General features: G+C 41.9%; 2 pseudogenes across 2 annotated transcripts; both read left to right on the top strand.

Moving 5' to 3' along the window:
• The first annotated feature begins 3,959 nt into the window (after positions 1 to 3,959).
• On the top strand, positions 3,960 to 6,234 carry LOC308089479 (4-hydroxybenzoate polyprenyltransferase, mitochondrial-like; annotated as a pseudogene). Its single transcript has 3 exons — positions 3,960 to 4,027; positions 4,462 to 4,481; positions 5,330 to 6,234. The product of its transcript is annotated as a 4-hydroxybenzoate polyprenyltransferase, mitochondrial-like (transcript).
• Positions 6,235 to 9,048: 2,814 nt separating this feature from the next.
• On the top strand, positions 9,049 to 10,015 carry LOC308089486 (octanoyl-[acyl-carrier-protein]:protein N-octanoyltransferase LIPT2, mitochondrial-like; annotated as a pseudogene). The gene is made up of 3 exons: positions 9,049 to 9,082; positions 9,214 to 9,817; positions 10,011 to 10,015. The product of its transcript is annotated as an octanoyl-[acyl-carrier-protein]:protein N-octanoyltransferase LIPT2, mitochondrial-like (transcript).
• Positions 10,016 to 13,745: the final 3,730 nt, after the last annotated feature.

A 13,745-nucleotide genomic window follows, 5' to 3' on the forward strand; every position in this document is an offset into this window, starting at 1 on the left:
TGAGCCAAATCTGGGTTGAACATGATCAGTGGAGCTGCCTCTGGTGTTATGATCATGGACTTCATTAACATTTTTGAAGTATTTTGACAAATACAGGGGGATCCCAATGTTGTGGTGTATCTTGAAGACCAGGCCCATAGCAAGTTGCTGTACTCTGTCCTCAACCCTAAGCCATCCAATCCTAGCAAAATGAGCAGGGGTTAGATGGGTTCTGTGATTGAGGCCAAGAAGTAGCCTTACAAGTTTGTTTTGGGATGTTTGGAGCCTTGTTTTTAAGGCCTTGGAGGTGTTGTGATACCATGAAGTGCATGCATAATCATAATGACCTTGAATGAGGGCCCCTGCAAGAATCTTCAGAGTATTCTTACTGACTAGGCGATCAATCCTCCACAAATAGCGTGTTGTTCGGTTGACATTTTTGATTTTTTTGGTGTGTGTGTGTGTGTGTGTGTGTGTGTGTGTGTGTGTGTGTGTGTGTGTGTGAGATATACAAACTAATCTTAGAGGGACAGCTTGCTTCGTACACTACACTAGACTACAGATTGTAGGACAACAGGATGTCAAAGACAGAAACATTACCAGCTGAGAGCTAATTTGTGCTCATTCTCTGTGGTTAAATACACAAGCAGCTTGCTTGTTCAAAAGCGGCCGCTGGTTGCACTCGAGTCGAGTAACGACTAACGAGTGTTTGTTACGTCGATGTTAAATAACGAGGCAATGTACACATTCGTGTTGAAAATATATCCTCCACTGTATCACTACTATAATCTAATTTAAGATGTACAAGAAACCCTCTGACTGTTCTGGGTATGAACTATGGACGTGAAGAGTTTGTTTGCTGTTAGTTTGACTACTTTCTGTTCATGCAGCAGCTTAGCCTAGCCTGTTGTGCAGTGCACTGTCTGTCTGAGAGAGACGGCATCTAGAGTGTGTGGAGGGGGGAGGAGCTACAGCCGACTCTCTTAAAGAGACAGAGACAGGCAGAGAGACTGCTCTCGTTCATTTTATTATACAATATATACAATATCGGTGAATTTAATCGGGTTTATTTTGAGATCGCTTCGATACTGATATGGCATTTTAGGGCCGATATCGGCCGATTCCGATACGTTACCGATTATATCGTGCATCTCTAATAGGCAGGCAATACCTCACATACTTCCTTCCCATAAGCTTTACAAACTTTGCTGATGTCCACATATCGCTCTCTGTCAATTTTCTCAGCAGTATCACCTTTGCTAAAGGCATAAAACAAATATATCAGTATATGCAGCAACAACCTCTACTGGTCTGTCAGATAACGATGCATGCCGAACAACTCTTGTGTTATATTTGGTCCTGCTCCCGGTGATAAGACACCACCGGTGACAATCCATGGTTCAGCTATTGAACAAGTCCCATCTTACAAATATCTGGGGGTGATGATAGATGCCACCTTATCATGGTCATCTCATATTGATTATATTTGTAAGAGGATACAGCAGCGTATGTATTCCCTACGCCGACTTAGATCGTTTGGTGCTAGCAGTCAGATCTTGTCTCTTTTCTATACGTCTGTTGTTCAAACTGTGATGTTGTACTGTAGCACGGCCTGGTTTAACAGCCTACCAGTGGTATATAAGAACAAACTGTATAGCCAAATTAAGATCTGCGCTAAAATTGTTGGTAGGCCAGTTGAGGCTGTGTTACGTTCCTTTAAAGAAGCCCAGATCAATAGCATGCTTAGACTGGCGAAGAGCATCTCCTCTGACCCCTTACATGTTTTAAATGATGAATATCGACTGTTGCCCTCCAGGAGGCGGTTTGGAGTCCCAGAATATAAGAAAAACAGGCTAAAGAACTCTTTTGTACACCAGTCTGTTCTGCTTTTAAACCAATATCGGTAAGCCAAGAGGATGTTCTATTGTTCTTGTTTCTGTCTGCTACTGTGATGTGTGTCCTGTAATGTATTGTGTATGTCTTGTCTGTATCTTGAAACGGTGACGTCTTGGACACAAAGCAAATTTCAGTGAAAACTGACAATGAAGTTGTATCGTATCGTATCGTATCGTATCGTATCGTATCGTATCGTATCGTATCGTATCGCATCTGCTTCATGGTGGTTGCATTGCTCTAAGAGCATAACTTCTTCAGATGTGATTGACCAAGCATTGTTGGGTTCTGTAAAGACTAGTGGGATGTCAAACCTTGATCTGACAGTCACTCTTGTAGTAATTAGCAAGGAAGTTAATCAGTTCTGTCTTGTTTTCACTACTAGAAACGTAGTACAGTTTTGGCCCTGTGGCAGAGATTGCCCCTTTTCAGTTATCACAACCTTCCTTCCTGCTTGGCCCCTTCTCTTTTGTGCCAAGTCTTTGATTCTGTGTTCCCCTTAGGTATCCATGACTATCACTAGTTTTGTTGGATTCAACAGCTTTGGTGGCATGCAAAATCGAAGCAGACTATCAGCATATTCCCCCCATGTCTTCTTTGGGGAAACGGACTGAACAGCAGCCATGCCATCAATTACCCACTCTGCTCTGATGGGTGCTTGTTCAGTAACTGCCCCAGCCTCCGTGATCATATGGTCCCGTAGCATTGCTTTTGATCCTTGCCTCAGATCTTTATCTTCTGTGGAAAGGGCTAATGGTACAGAGGTCAAAGGATATGAGTGAGCTTCCCTTGCACTGGTAGATTTGCCCACTAGACTGCCAAATGCCTGCTTTTCCTCTTTCAGTATGTTTCTCTTTCAGTATGTTTCAGTATGTTAACTCTTTTTTTCACAAATGTGTTTGCTTTAAGTCGGAATATATAATACACTTCATTGCCTCGTTTGCATATTTGCTCTGCAAATCTAATCTAAAAACTTCTTTTTATATACAAATAAGATTATTTTGATCAAGTGTAAATGTTCTGTGGCCTAAACACATAATTCTGTCTGCCCATTGCCAAATTATCCACACAAATGTATTGTACAACTATATCCGCCCATGTGTAAAATAGGCTAATTATCCAATTAAATATGCACAATACAAAAATTTATATTGCAGAAATGGATTCTACAGGAAAAATGCATTAGGATCAACTGAGAAAGGTTCCGTAAACCCTTTTATTAAATTGCTATAGGGTTTGCCATGTTATTTCTTCTCATGTGTCAAATATGCTAATAATCTAATTAATTATGCACAATACAAAAATGTACATAGCAGAAATAGATTCTATGGGGAAAAACACATAAGAATCAACTGAGAAAAGTTTGGTAAACACTTTTATCAAATTGTTATAGGGGTTTCCCTGTTATTTTTGCCCATTTGGCAAATATGCAAATTATCTCATTAATTATGCACAATACAAAAATGTATACAGCAGAAATGGATTCTATGGGAAAAAACACATAAGAATAACTGAGAAAAGTTTGGTACACCCTTTTATCAAATTGTTATAGGTTTTGCCCAGTCTATAAGGAGCAACTTCTTGAAGGCCAGAGGGCACACCAGTTATGCACACTATCTATATATTGCTTTTATGTTAATATATTGCCTTTAATGATTGCATAGGTTAGTAATTTCTTTTTTTGGTCTATGTATGGACAGCAATGAAACAATAGTATTTAGAACAAACATAATATACTCTTATTCTAATACCAACTGTCATAACTAAAGCTTTAAAGGATATAAATTGCCATCACAGAGAAAGATTGAAAAACAGCTAATTTCAAAACTACTGTATTTGAAATATCTCTTTCACTAGATCACACACATGTGTGCTACTGTATGTGATCTTCTTTTGACAGCTAATGTAATAGATAAAGTAATGTTTTCAAAGAACAAATATGACCTAAGGCGTCCCTTCCCTTTCATGTTTATGCTTGGATTAAAAATGTTCAATGTATGTGATACATTAAAACGTTGTCTTTCTTTTGATCTGGAGTAGTTCCAAGGTAAACTCCTATTTCTTTCTTTCTTTCTAACATCTCCAGGATGGAACGACCCGGGCCACCCAGGCCCCTGGGCAGACAGTGGTCTGATGTGGGGGGGCACACCCCAACGTGAGAGCAGAAGGCCAGCAGAGGAGTGACACCATTGAAGCCCAGGCCTCAGTTTCCGGTGGACACTGGGCAACGATCAATGTTCTCTGCCCCGCTCCTATCAAGGCATGCAACAAGTGGGGTAGACTTATCAGATCAGCTGATACAGTACTACCCATCGAAAAGTTGCTGGATGGTATAGGACAATGTTTCTCCACTTCCCGGACATTGCAACAACCAACGCCTTCATCCTCCACAAAGAGCTGTCCAAAGGACACTGATCCACCCCAGAACCCAAAAGACAAACAAAGAAGTAATATACAAAATTTGACAAATTAAAAGAAAAGGATTATATACAATATGAGATTATTTTGGGATTAATCTACCATGGCTTAGTACACTTCTGGTTACTACCTGTTCTCTAATTGTTCTCTCTTGTTCTGTTTGTTTGATAGGTCGTCCACTAAGTTTGGACGTGGGTCCTGGTTGTTACGGTCGTTGATTGCTGTTAGCGGGTCCACATCATGGACGCCATTTTAGGGAATGATTGAACATCCAGAACACCATATGGAGCTGGCTGACACATCCAAGTCTGACTTTGGGACCTAATATACGATATGGAGCCAACTCATCGTGACATCACAGAGTTGACACAAGCGTTCTAGCCAATAGTATAAAGGCAACCGCAGCAGCAGAGAGAGACCAAATTCACCCAATGACATTCCAACTCCAGTACTTGGCTATTTATCACAGATATTTGAGACTATAATATCTCCAGGGCCATTCCGAGTTCAGCATACTGGTGTGGTGTGCTCATGTAGGGTTCCTATGACATGATATGATGCAACCATATGACATAATCAATGATGTTGCACCTTCAAATAAGAGGTCCAAATTGTGAACTTAAGACGTACCCAAATATGGAGATGACTGACATCATAGTACTGATGTCATAGACTGACTGGCCTCCAAGAACTGAACTGCACAACCTAGAAAGTACATTCCAGAATCTGAACATCATCGGGCCTTCAGCATTTTGGGACCACAAGCAGCTGACCTAGATGTGATGAGCAGAACAACTCTTAACGCTTGTGAACAATGTTGGCCTGACATTGGAGAGATACCATCATGCATCCTGCTAAGTTGACCTGGCAGTTGACTCTGAATTCCTTCAGAAGAGCAAACCACTGCTGTAGCCACCTGTCTGCTCTCTCCGACTGCTTCCTACCAAAGGGGAAAAAAAGGACCGGCCAGGGTCCTGACGTATCTCAGAGCACAGTGTGGCAAGAGGTTTTAGCAAGCTGCAAGGCTTTCATCCATCAGTCAAACTAGAGACCGCAGGTTATGGTAAAAGACTGTTGAGTCTCTCAGCTTCAGCGATTGTGAAATCGGCACCAGCAGCTATCCAGCCATACCTCCGGCTAATGAGACTTGATAAACCAATTGGAACATGGCTGTTGTATCTGCCGTGCACATGGAGCATCGGTCTGGCTGCCTGCCCCAATGCTAACCTTGTTTGGTACAGGGGCTCTCCTGATGAGAGGGGCCGGCTGCACCATCAATGACATGTGGGACAAGGACTTTGACAAGAAGGTGTCCAGGACCGCTACACGACCCATCGCCTCGGGGGAGATCTCTCAGATACAGGCTCTGGTTTTCCTTGGAGGCCAGCTGTCATTGTCTTGCTGTGTCTTAATTATTACAGTATAGCACTTGGTGCTGCTTCAATGTCTCTGGTCATCACCTATCCATTGATGAAGAGGATCACCTACTGGCCACAGCTTGTGTTAGGTCTAACCTTCAACTGGGGAGCACTGTTGGGCTGGTCTGCTGTCCAGGGCTCCTGCGACTGGTCAGTGTGTCTCCCTCTGTATTTCTCAGGAGTTATGTGGACGCTGATTTATGACACTATCTATGCTCACCAGGACAAAGACGATGACATTCAGATAGGACTCAAGTCTACGGCACTGCAGTTTGCGCATCAAACCTAACCATGGTTGAGTGGCTTTATGGTGGCCATGATGTCAGGACTGGTTATCAATGCTGAACAGAGTCTACCTTACTATGCTGTACTGTCCACAGTGGCCCTTCACCTAATTCATCAGGTTTACACACTGGATATCAACAAACCAGAGGACTGCTCGAAGAAATTTGTCTCAAACAAAAACCTTGGATTGCTGTTGTTTTTAGGCATTGTCACAGGCAATTTGTGGAAAGAGAGAAGATAAACTAATGTATATTACAGAACGAAGAACAGTTTTAAGAAAATACATTCAGAGTCAGAGGTCAAACATAATTCAATGAAACAGTTGTGTATATACATTTTCTCTTATACCTACAGTATGGTAATGAAAAGCTACAGTACACAACACCGCTCATCTTCCTTTTTTGTCAGGTATGTCCTTGCTAAGTTTGGTTTTGGTTCTAGATTTTTTAAGATGGGCCAATCTCTTGTACTCTAGTCCAAGACCACCTGCAGTTCAAAAGAATGGTTTGATACCTTAAGTAGGCAGTGCCACGATTTTGGTACCACAAATGCCTGGTTCACACTGCAATGTATAGCCACAATTATCTTGTTTTAGCGCTCCGATTTGACGCAAAATCGGGCTTCGCTCGCTGTGTGAAGGGTTAAGCACGCAACCCGAGCGTGATTCTAGCGCTCGGGGAATACTCTCATGAGTGTCTCAAAAACTCTCAAAAATGCAACGTAACATCCTGCGAGATTATTTTGTCTCGCCTGCCGTAGACAGTGTTCCCGGGCTGGAGGACTATATTTAGGAATGTGGGATGGAAAAAAACATTTAACAGTTTCTATCCTAGATAATGTATTGGTATACACAAAAGCTTTTCAAATTTAACAGAAATAACAACGACAACAATACATGTCCTTGTCGTACGGCAAGGAAAGCAGGAAGCTACCTACTTTTTTAATGAAAAAAGTATTTATTTACCTCCAACTCTCTCTGCGAAAGCAGACAATTTACTTGCGTCTCCCCATCCATTATTTTCTTCTGCTTTGGTCTTTTGCTGCAAATCAGCGCACTAACAACTTGCATAGCCTGTTTCTTCTGGACATCCATTTTAGAATAGGGACACACAAACAAGACCAGGAGACCTGGTTCTGCCAGACCCAGACTTCACATGACGTGTCAGCCTGTGTCTATGCCCATGTATGGACGAAAGGGGGACAGACTTTTATGGCTGGGGCCTAAGGACAAAGTGACCAAAACCTGTTTTTTGCCCATGTATGGAGAAAACGGGTACAAAACATGCCCATGTATGGACGAAAGGGGGACAGACTTTTATGGCTGGGGCCTAAGGACAAAGTGACCAAAACCTGTTTTTTGCCCATGTATGGAGAAAACAGGTACAAAACATGCCCATGTATGGACGAAAAGGGGACAGACTTTTATGGCTGGGGCCTAAGGACAAAGTGACCATGCCCATGTATGGAGAAAACAGGTACAAAGCCTCATGTAAGCCAGACCCCCTGGGTCCGGCAATAAATAGATAGCTACCCCTTTCTCCTCCATCGAGAGGGGTCTCGCAAAAGTTGTCGTGTGATTTTAATGGTGCCATGACATTATTCCGACATCCCGTTATTCCGACCCTCGAACCTCGAACTAACCTAATTGTCGGAATAATGGGATGTCGGAATTATGAACGGACCCCACCTTAAAGGAGAATTTTGGACTAAAGTTTTCTTACCTTTTCTATGACGTTATGATATCTTAGGATGAATGGTACAGTAGAAAAATGTCATAACTCCACCCCTGAGCCGCTACAGCTTAAAATGTGCGCGGATAGGCCTTAGGTTAGATCACATATTTTAATAGCTTTTTTTTTTTTTTTTTTTAGATCTGACGTTCATAGTGACAGAACACTGTCCCAAAACAAATAAAAAAATAAAAATAAACAGAAGTCTCGCTAGACGAGATTGAAATCTCGAGATTTCAATCTCGTCTAGCGAGACTTCTGTTTTTTTTTTTTTTTTTTTTGGTTGCATAGTGTTCTGTCACTATGAACGTCAGATCTCACCAAAAACATTTTAATAAAAAAGCTATTAAAATATGTGATCTAACCTAAGGCCTATCCGCGCACCTTTTAAGCTGTAGCGGCTCAGGGGTGGAGTTATGAAAAATTTCTACTGTACCATTCATCCTAAGATATCATAACGTCATAGAAAAGGTAAGAAAACAAAATTCTCCTTTAAGTGTCACATCTCGTGTGGTTTGAGACCAGACAGAGCTGTTGGAGATGAGTCATGGTGGAATGTCTTGCAGTGTGTGATATCTTGTCACCAATCAGTCATATAGTGTGGAAACCATAACGATTTAGGACAGTCAATTTCATGTAAGAGAGTTGAGTAGTGTGAACTGGCAATTTCATGATATTATGAATTTTGAAATGATTTACTTGAATTTCAAAAGTTACTACTGTACATGGTGCACCGCATTCAAGTAAAGAACAAACATGTTTTATGTAGCCTATACAGCTGTACATGCAGTCTTAACTGAGAACATTCATAACCACCATTGAGAATGCATACTGTTGGTCTAAATGTTGCCAAAGCTGTTCAGCATGGAACTTTAAGCCTTAAGTCGCAGTGTGTCCATTGCACCTTACATGATAATGCATTGGTGTGTTCCAAATGCACATTTATTTCCATTCAATGGTTAAATGTGTGCTTTAATTTTCAGGTCAAATCAGAACTTAACAGACTCCAATGATTAAATGATTGATGCATATATACAGTATCTGTACGCATCTGTAAAAAGGTTAGAAAAGAAAAGAGAGAGAAAAAAAAAAAACTTGATAGCTTATTTCCATTGTGGTCCTTTGAGTGCCAACGACCAGTAAACATACCTGCACACTACCTGACTTCTGCACAGTACAAGCAAGCTATATTGAGAGGGAGAGATGACATTTCAGTCACAAAAGACCTGCCAAATGGCAGGTTGAGTTTTATCATTTGCAAGACCGACACACAGACTAGCCAAATCGACGGATGACTTCATGTCCCCATACTCCATTGCAAGAGCATGAAAGAACGGGAGAATGGCTGGAACCATATAAGTGACCATTTAACTTTGTCCATAGATTAAAGGTATTGTAAGTGAAATTGTCTATTGCTATTGTCAATAATGCATGCCTAGAATTCAATCTGATGGGGTGTGTACTTCTTGTGTTTAACCCTGCTCCCCCAGACTCTGCCAGCTCAGTTGCATCTGGATGGAGGAGGGCAGAACGTGTTGCTGTTATTATCCTAAATAGTGGCCCTCTCGTAAATCCTCCGGTTTACACCACAGGTCTGAGACAGGCTCCATACCCTCCCCAAGAGGAACAGAGACTCAAACAACTCGGTGCAGAGTTTGTGCGTACCAGCCGTGGCGGTTTCATAACCTTCCACGGGCCGGGCCAGTTGGTGTGCTACCCCATCCTGCACCTGGCCTGTTTTAAGAAGAGCGTGCGCTGGTACGTGTGTGAACTGGAGAGGACGGTCATACGACTCTGCAGAAAGCTCGGCATCCAGGCCTCAACGTTCCCACACACTGGAGTCGGAGACAACAAGATATGTGCTATAGGGATCCATTGTGGGTGGTATCACGTCTCATGGCATAGCTCTGAACTGTAGCACTGACCTGACCTGGTTCCATCACATTGTGCCCTGTGGAATCCAGGGCAAAGGAGAGACGTCTCTGAGCACTGAGCTGGGAAGGACCGTGACTCCTGCTGAGGGCGCTCCCTACCTGCTGGAGGCCTTCGGAGAACAATTTGACTGGAGTAAGAGAATGAACACCATAATGGACAGTACACTCTTACAAATGGTGGGTTGTTTTGTCAACCCAGTCTCAGTCAGTCCGACTCCGACGTTTTAAACTTTGGTAACGTTAGGCCTAACTGTTATGTTAAAACAGTGAAAAGACGTTTGGACTACTGAATCTTATTTCATTTTATTGTATGTTTGTTCTTAATGGACTCTCTGTTTGTGTTGATGTTTCAGGTTGATACGAACAATCGATGGACGATTTTGTGACCTCAAAGTTGATTGAGTGGCAGCTTCCAGGGCTGATAGAAAGGTTCAGAGGTAAGCTAATTTATAAGTCATCTCCATGCCTTCATTGTATGGGTACTGTGTTATGGTTCAGCCACTGTCATCATTATGTGCCTGCTATACACTCTGTGCATAGGAAATGAATGGGACTAGTTAGCCACTGTAGCTTGCTGCCAATGCCTCAGTTTTTAACATTGAGTGATCCATCTTGTGATTCAATATCTTTGCTGTAGTTCAACTGTAGTAGTTTAGTAGTCTACTGTAGTTTACTGTCTACAACAGGGGTGGGCAACTTTGATGATGGAGAGGGCCACTATATGTCCACACTCACTCTAGAGAGCCACATTGCATATATATACTGTAGCTAAAATAGCAGATCTACAAGCTCAAAAGGTGTCACAGCGCGACACAGTTTGAGCTTGTAGATCCGCTATTTTTTAATTAGAATTCTAAATGTTTTGCTAGTTTTTTTTTTTATTTCAAATGCATTTAATAATACTTATGCTTACTTTATTAACTTAAATACAAATACATTGGACATAAAAAAGACTACAATTTTAATACAAGTCATTAAGCTACTAGTATAGACTGAAGTAAGTAAAGCAGCTGAAATCAAGTGTAACAGCTGAAATCAAATCAACCTGCGGGCCACATTAAATTAAGGTGCTGGCCGCATGTGACCCCCGGGCCGCCAGTTGCCCATGTACAGTATGGTCTACTACTATTGGATTAAAATAAACATGGTGTGTTCCAAATGCACATTTATTTCCATTCATTTGGCTAAATGTGTGCCTTAATTTTCAGGTCAAATCAGAACTTAACAGACTCCAATGATTGAATGATTGATGCATATATACAGTATCTGTACGCATCTGTAAAAAGGTTAGAAAATATAAGAGAAAATAAAAGAAAAAAGCTTGATAGCTTATCTCCATTATGGTCCTTTTGATTGCCAACGACCAGTAAACATACCTGCACACTACCTGACTTCTGCACAGTACAAGCAAGCTATATTGAGAGGGAGAGACGACATTTCAGTCACAAAAGACCTGCCAAATGGCAGGTTGAGTTTTATCATTTGCAAGACTGACACACAGACTAGCCAAATCGACGGATGCCTTCATGTCCCCATAATCCATTGCAAGAGCAATCGTCATGCATCGTCACGTCCGGTTGAGCATGTGAGTGAAGACGCAGCGTGAGACGCTCCTAAGTTTTATTTATTATATAATGGACTAACCCGGGCAAATACCTTAACTTTCACTCAGTTTTAACAAAAGGAAAGAGATAAGGAAAAGGAAAGAGATAAAAGTAAGAAACAAAAGAAAAGGGTATAACTCTAAGTTTGTGATCCTGTACACGTGTTTTTGGATGCGCCATGGCTACCCACAGCAAAACTACGGTTGTGCTATCCCCCGAGTTGGAGAAACTTCGCCTGTTCTAATTGAGGAACTGGGTGCTACTTTAATCACAACTCTTAAAAAGACACTCGATGATGCACTAAAGCCAATCACGGCCATGCTGGATGACATCAAAACGACCACGGCCTCCCACGCCGTTAAGCTGACTGATATGGAGACTACATTGTCTGATCATAGTGACCGTATTACGGCGCTAGAGGTATCATGTTCTCTACTACAGTCAGACAATGAACAAATGAAGTCTAAATTATTAGACATGGAACGGCGCGGTAGACGCTTCAATTTGAGGGTCGTCGGAATCCCGGAACAAACGGAGGGTTCAGACCCGGTCAAGTTCATGGCCGACTTCTTTGTGGAGGCCTTGGGCGATTGCTTCACCACCCCCCCGACCTTGGACGCAGCTCACCGCATAGGACCTCCCCGCAATGCAGGGTCTGGATACAAGCCACGGGTCTTCATCGTGAGATTTCATTATCTCCAGGATAAAGAGCGTGCCCTGAGGCGCAGAAGAGATCAAAACAAGTTCCGTGAGAATATTATATTACTCTTCCCCGATCTGCCAGCCAGCGTCGCTAAAAAGCGAGCCTCATTTGCCGAGGTGAAGCACTCCTTTTGGAAAAAGAATGTCAAGATATCTACACAAGACAACGGCAGCCTACGGGTGGTCCATGAGGGACGAAGGAGCGTGTTCGATTGCCCGGAGGAAGCCCAGAAATTCTACGATTCACTCTTCTCTGCTGGTGAGGATTAAACCGTGGCCTGTGGCCACTTTGGAGTGCAGCTTTACGCACAGTGCGCACACACATACATGGTTACAGAATAGTCCAGTACGGACATAGACAGAGTGAGACGCACGCGTGCGCGCACACACACACACACACACACACACACACACACACACACACACACACACACACACACACACACACACACACAGAGCCCCCATCTGCTTATCTTTACTGACTCCCTGCAGAACTTACCCACGCAAGCTATGCCATTGCCTATTGAATATGGGTTCGCACGCGCACGCACACACGCATACATACATACTCACACATACACACAATTACAAATTACATATGGACGTTGATTGACTGTATAGCGCATGCTTGCACAAACGCGCACCCACGACACGCACATACATGGTCACAGTGCTCAGTCGTGCTTTTTATTTATTTTTTGATTCGGTTCACAACTAGAGCCAGGACATAACTTTTTGTTTGTCTTTCTCTGATTCATGACTTGTCTTTTTTTTTTCCTCTTTTCTCTCTCTCTTTCCCCTCTCGCTTTCTCTCTCCCACTGAAATTCATTTTCTACTTTGTCACATATAGTCATGGGAAGCTATAAATTGGCTTATTTAGATAGTTGTTTGTTAAGGAGCAGTAGGGACCATAATTAGAACCCTTCTGTCAATATGGGAGAGTTTGTATGTGCCTTTAGTAGGAGTTTCTTTAAATCCGTTTGTTTAATGAGGGAGATTACTGCTTGCACAAAGTATTATATTTAATGAAATAAATTGAACTAAACTTTTTTCCTGGTGGTCACAATACATCTTTTTCATTATTTTCTCCTTTGTAACCTAATAGGATGCTAGAGGTTGAATCTTGTTTTTCTATTATTATCCCAAGAGGGCACCAGAGGTTCAACTTTGATTGTTATTGTGCAGTAGGGGCCATAATTGGATCCCTTCTGTCACTCACCTACTTACCTGCATCTGCTACCTTAAGGTTTAAGTTCATAAGTTTAGACGTACATGTAAAAGAACTTAGGAGCCTCTCCATAATATGAGAGGTAGGTCTTTGTTCATAATGCACTGTTCCTTCAGCAGTGTATTAATCTGCAGTCTTCATCATTTGGGGATGAAGACATTTTGTTTATTCGTTGTTTTGTTAGATTTGTGTTTGTCTTTTGTCCTTGTAGATGTGTGTTTGAGTGTAGTGTTTTTTTGTGGCTCTCTCCATTGTTCATCCCTCCACCTGACCAGCTATGTCTGCATGCAATTGTCACAAATACACTCTGTCATGATTATTATTTTTCTGATTTAAAACATGAATACAGTTAAAGGTTTAAAAATGATCCATTTTAATATCAGAAGTGTTATTCCAAAGATTGACGAGTTGAGAGTCTGGGCAGCTACCTATAAGCCTAATGTTATCACTCTTTCTGAAACTATGTTAAGTAGTATTATATCTGATGAAGAAATCCAAATAAATGACTATGTTTTGTATAGAACAGATAGAGATAGAGCAGGAGGTGGTGTGG

Source organism: Gymnoscopelus braueri, assembly GCF_963280865.1.
Source record: "Gymnoscopelus braueri genome assembly, chromosome: 1".
NCBI classification, from domain to species: domain Eukaryota; kingdom Metazoa; phylum Chordata; class Actinopteri; order Myctophiformes; family Myctophidae; genus Gymnoscopelus; species Gymnoscopelus braueri.